Raw genomic sequence first — 6000 nt, 5'->3', positions numbered from 1 at the left:
GGGGCCGGCCTGAGTTTGGGACCCCCAGTAGGACACAGTTTCCTTAAGGTCCTTGCCGAGATTATGGATAGAGTTGAACCCGTGTCAAGCTCCATGCGGCATGGGCCCCCCTCTATCTGTACCTCTACATAAATTTTCTCTACGTTGGGGTGGGGCAACTGGTATACCTGGAAGTCCGTGAGCTCCGTCGAGTTGCCTTGGTGTGTTGGGCCCTGGGATCTGGGGCTCTTGGATTGGTCATCTGATGCCTGGCGTCGGGTGGGCCGAGCTCGACACACCCGGGCGATGTGTCCCAATTTTCTGCACTGCCTGCACTCTGTGTTGCGGAAATGGCAGGTCCTCCTCTCGTGACTGTCTCCACAGCTTGCGCAGTTCCCTGCTTCTCGTCGAGGCAGCTGTGGTATGTGGGCTGCTTGAGTGCGCTGCTGTACTCGGTGCACCTCCTCCCTGTTGGATCCTGAGTCGTCGGTGAGGTCTTCGTGGTGGACCCTCTGTTGGGACGGCTGGCTCGGCCGTGCCTCTTGCGTCGACCTCTCGGCAGCTTCCGTTGCCAGGGCCTCCTCCAGAGCGACCTGGAACGTTAGGTCCTTCTTAGCGTAGAGGCGTCGTTGCAGCTTCTCATCCTTCAGGCCACCGACGAGGCAGTCACGAAGCATGTTCTCCAGCTCTGAGAAGTTGCAGAACCGGGCAGCTTGGCGGAGAGAGGTCACAAACCCAGTTATGGTTTCCCCAGGGGATTGCCGCTTTGCATAGAAGGCATTTCGACGAGCCACCACAGAGGGCTGTGGCGAAAAGTGCCCCTTCAGCTGTTCCATTATTGTTTTGTATGGAACAGTAGCGACGTCTTCGGGTGCAAGGAGAGCCCGGGCAATTTCAAACGTCTCCTCTCCGCAGATGCTGAAGAATATTGCCCTCTTCTTGGCGTCTTCTTCATCGGTGACCCCTTTGGCTTCTAGGAGGAAGGTGAAACGGGAGGCGTACGCTTCCCAGTCTCCAGATGCTGGGTTGAACGGCAAGAAGCTGCTGTCGGTTGCCATTCTGAGTTCCTTGTGTCCCGGAGCTGAAGCCTGGATACACGGTGCAAGGCAGCGGTGCGGCAGGTGGCGGTGCTGCGGTGCTGTGTGTGGCAGTCAGCTCAGCGGGATCCCATCCTCGTCGCCAGTGAAATATACTCAGAGTCGCAAAGTGATTTCATGCTCTTTATTCAGCTCATAGTGGTGAGGAGGAATGAATGAATGTAAGTCCTCTCAAAGTATCTGCTTTATATACATTATTTACACAATGGGCTGCACATGATTGGCTAATTCCGGAATTCTACTGTAAGCCAATCAAGTTGTGGATTCACTTCTATCTGGAGCATGATTGGGTGGTTCCTGCCAACCAATCATACTGCTGCATTGTTCTAGGACCAATCAGACTGCTGCATTCTGAATCCTATTGTTCTAGGACCAATCAGACTGCTGCCTTTTGGATCCTATTGTTCTAGGACCAATCAGACTGCTGCAGTTTGGATCCTATTCAACTCAGTACATAACACCCTGTTAATCCAATCAAAACTAGATGTTGTTTAGTCGTTTAGTCGTGTCCGACTCTGCGTGACCCCCTGGACCAGAGAAGAAGAAGAAGAAGAAGAAGAAGAGGAGGAGGAGTTTGGATTTCATATCCCGCCTTTCACTCCCCTTCAGGAGTCTCAAAGCGGCTAACAATCTCCTTTCCCTTCCTCCCCCACAACAAACACTCTGTGAGGTGAGTGGGGCTGAGAGACTACAAAGAAGTGTGACTGGCCCAAGGTCACCCAGCAGCTGCATGTGGAGGAGCGGAGACTCGAACCCGGTTCCCCAGATTACGTGACTACCGCTCTTAACCACTACACCACGCCAGGCCCTCCTGTCTTCCACTGCCTCCCGCACTTTGCTCAAACTCATGCTGGTAGCTTCGAGAACACTGTCCCACCATCTCGTCCTCTGCCGTCCCCTTCTCCTAGTGCCCCCCATCTTTCCCAACATCAGGGTCTTTTCCAGGGAGTCTTCTCTTCTCCTGAGGTGGCCAAAGTCTTGGAGCCTCAGCTTCAGTATCTGTCCTTCCAGTGAGCACTCAGGGCTGATTTCCTTCAGAATGGATAGGTGTGATCTTCTTGCAGTCCATGGGACTCTCAAGAGTCTCCTCCAGCAGCAGAATTCAAAAGCATCAATTCTTCGGCGAATGTGAGCGGTATTGGCTTAGGCATTGATTGGACCTGACTATATCTGACTCCTGCCCATTGTGCAGGAAGTCCCAGTAAGGGTAAGCCACCGGTAGGGGGAGCCCTGTCGATGCGAACCAACTCAAGCTCCCCCTGGTGCTCCCGTCGGGGTCGTGTCAAGGCCTTAGTCCCCCAGCCGGGCTTCAGACTAGATCAACACCCCCGGATTCCTTTAACGGAATACCCTTAAGCATGGAGGGGCAGGTGATGGCCACACCTCCCCTCCCCCACACAAGGTCAAACAATGCCTAACCGCAACCCTAACTAAGTTGTGACGATTGCTACGAGGTAGGCGAAAACCAAGTGTCCAGTGCCAATTTGCCAAGTGGTAAAATTCGTACCAGGCCCCTCGGACAACCAAGGCGACCAACCAAAGTCCACAGCAAGGCCATTGCCTAACCTGCAAAATAGGGAGGGTGGGCGGGTGATTGAGGAAGCGAGCCAAAGAGGAAGTTCTCTGGGGGTTGGCTGGCCCGGCTCTGACGTGGCCGGGATCCCATAGGCAACGGGGGACAGAGTCCCCCGCCCCTGGTGGGGAGTGGGTGGCCACGTGGTCCACCGCAACTCCTCCCCACCGGGAAGTGGAGCGGATTTCCCAAGACATATCCTGTATTTGCATGTTACCCCAACACATTCCTCCTATGTTAACCATGTATAACCCTCCCCTTTTCTGGTGGAGTGCTGATGTTTAGCGAACTGTCTGCTGGGATAAGATAGGAACTTTTAAAAGTCCTTGTCACCCCATTCTCGGGGTTCAATTCCTCTCTGAACCTGTTGCGCGATAAACTTTGGTCTCCGCTATTTGCTCCGGTTGGTGGCTGGACTCCTTCTTTGTTCCGCAGGGACCCACAGGCTCTGAGCAGCCTCCCATCTGGATTTTTCCGTAACAACAGAAACTCGACTAACCCTCTTGAGAGAAGAAAGGTGGCTTTTGCTCCCGCTGCAATGTTGTAATCTAAATAAGCACATCTTCCTACAAGTGAATAGTAGCCACCTATCTGGGGGGAAATAAAGTGGTATGCTGAGAGACATGGTTACGGTGGAGAGCAAATCTGTGTTCCACAATCCGAACATCCCGAGAGAAACCAGGTGGCAAGCTTTTTTTTACTGTGTCCACAGAACTCAATGAAAGCCTGTGGGATGTAAACACAGGAGCAGTCAGTGACAACATTCCTAGAGTGTACATGTTAGAACATGGGGAGGGATGTCTGTCCAGCAAGCAGGTAGTCCTGGGGACGGACTTCCTCCGCATGTGACCAGAGGTGGGTGTGGCCTCACCTGTGCAGGTAAATGATAAAAGCACAGGGCAGGCAGCCATCTCTCTCTCTTGCCTCTTGCCTCTCTCATCTTCATCTTTCAAAGAAGCAGGATGCCCTCTTGGCTCTCAGCCAAGAGAGGAGGATAGGATTATCTTCCTATAAGATAGATTCTAAATGTATTTTACCTTTTTAAGCCTGTCTGCCTTCTGGGATCATATTGTGAACAGAACGTGAGTAAACTCTTTTATACTTTTATAAAGACTGTGTCGTGTCTTGTATTTTAAGAGGGATCAAAAGGGGGAAATTACAGATCATTTCCCAGAATGCCTTAATCTTCGGGCACGTCCACCAAAGGTGAAAAAATGTACCCTCCTTTTCTTTACATTTCCAACATTTATTATCAGGCAAATGGTAAATCTTTGCAAGCTTGACTGGGGTTATGTACCACCTATATATCATTTTCATAATGTTTTCTCTTAGAGCATTACATGCCGTAAATTTCATCCCGGTGGTCCACAACTTTTCCCAATCAGCAAACAGAATATTATGACCAATGTCCTGAGCCCATTTAATCATAGCTGATTTAACCGTTTCATCTTGTGTATTCCATTTCAGCAGCAAATTGTACATTTTTGACAAGTTCTTAGTACTGGGTTCTAACAATTCTGTCTCCAATTTTGATTTTTCCACCTGGAAGCCAATTTTACTGTCCAATTTAAACGCTTCATTTATTTGATGATAGTGCAACCAATCTCTCACCTTCCCTTTTAATTTTTCAAAACTCTGCAATCTCAATTTATCCCCTTCCTTTTCCAAAATTTCCCAGTATCTTGGCCACTTCGACTCCATGTTTAACTTTTTAACTGCCTTAGCTTCCATTGGCGACAGCCACCTTGGAGTTTTATTTTCCAGCAAATCTTTATATCTGATCCAAACATTTAATAGTGCTTTTCTGACAATATGGTTTTTGAAACTTTTGTGTGCTTTAACCTTGTCATACCACAAATATGCATGCCACCCAAAAATGTTATTAAAACCTTCCAAATCCAAAATGTCTGTGTTTTCAAGAAGCAGCCATTCTTTCAGCCAGCAGAAAGCTGCCGCTTCATAGTAGAGTTTAAGGTCTGGCAGGGCAAACCCCCCTCTTTCCTTTAAATCCGTTAATATCTTAAATTTAATTCTGGGCTTCTTGCCCTGCCAGACAAATTTAGATATATCTTTTTGCCACTTCTTGAAACAGTCCATTTTTTCCATTATTTGCAATGCTTGAAACAAAAACAACATTCTTGGCAATACATTCATTTTTATAACTGCAATTCGACCTAACAAGGAAAGCTTTAAGTTTGACCAAATCTCCAAATCTTTTTTCCACTTCTGTCCAAGTTTTTTCATAATTGTCTTTAAATAGGTTCACATTCTTAGCTGTCATATTTATACCCAAATATTTCACTTTTTTAACCACGGTCAACCCTGTCTCATTCTGAAACCTTTCTTTTTCAATCTGTGTTAAATTTTTCTCCAATACCTTTGTCTTTAACTTATTCAATTTAAATCCTGCCAATTGACCAAACTCTTGGATTATTTCCAAAACTCTTTTCGTACTAGCTTCTGGCTCTTGCAATGTAAGTACTAAGTCATCTGCAAATGCTCTCAATTTGTATTGTTTAGCTCCGACCTGAATCCCTTTAACCAACTGGTCCCTCCTAATCATATTAAGCAAAACCTCCAGGACCGATATAAAAAGTAGTGGGGAGATAGGGCACCCCTGACGTGTCCCTTTTTCAATCTTGAACTCTTCTGTAACCACATTATTTACAATTAGTTTTGCTTTCTGTTCAGAGTATATTGCACCTATACCATTCTCAAACCCTTGGCCTACCCCCATCCCCCGGAGGTTCTTCAACATAAAACTCCAAGAAATGTTATCAAAGGCTTTCTCGGCATCCACAAATATCAAAACCGCCTTAGTGTTTATATTCACTTCCAGCTTTTCCAAAATGTCAATTATATTCCTTACGTTATCCGACAAATGCCTTTTTGGGAGAAAGCCCGCTTGGTCCCCGTGAATCTCCTCCATCAAAACTCTTTTCAGTCTCTTTGCTAAAATGTCAGCAAAGATTTTGTAATCCACATTCAATAACGAGATGGGTCGGTAGTTTTTAAGTTGGGTCTTTTCAGTCTCTGTCTTTGGTATAAGTGTAATGTAGGCCTCTCTCCACGTATCGGGTGCCCTTTTCCCCTCCATAATCTCATTGCAGACTTCCTTCAGAGGTTGTATCAACCCTTCCTTCAAAACTTTGTAATATTTGGAAGTCAGTCCATCCGGTCCGGGGGATTTGCCCAGCGTCATGCCTTGAATGGCATCTTCTATTTCTTGTGCTGATATCTCCTGGTTCAATATTGTCTTACTTTCTTGCGAAACCTTTTTCAGCCCATTTTCCTCGAGGAACTGTTGTATGTCCATTTCTTTCTGCGGCCCTTGTGTGTAAAGTTGTCTAA

Source organism: Podarcis filfolensis (genome assembly GCF_964270895.1).
Source record: "Podarcis filfolensis genome assembly, chromosome: W".
Taxonomy (NCBI): Eukaryota; Metazoa; Chordata; class Lepidosauria; order Squamata; family Lacertidae; genus Podarcis; species Podarcis filfolensis.
The sequence above is the reverse complement of the archived record's forward strand: the minus strand, read 5'-3'. Positions refer to the sequence as shown.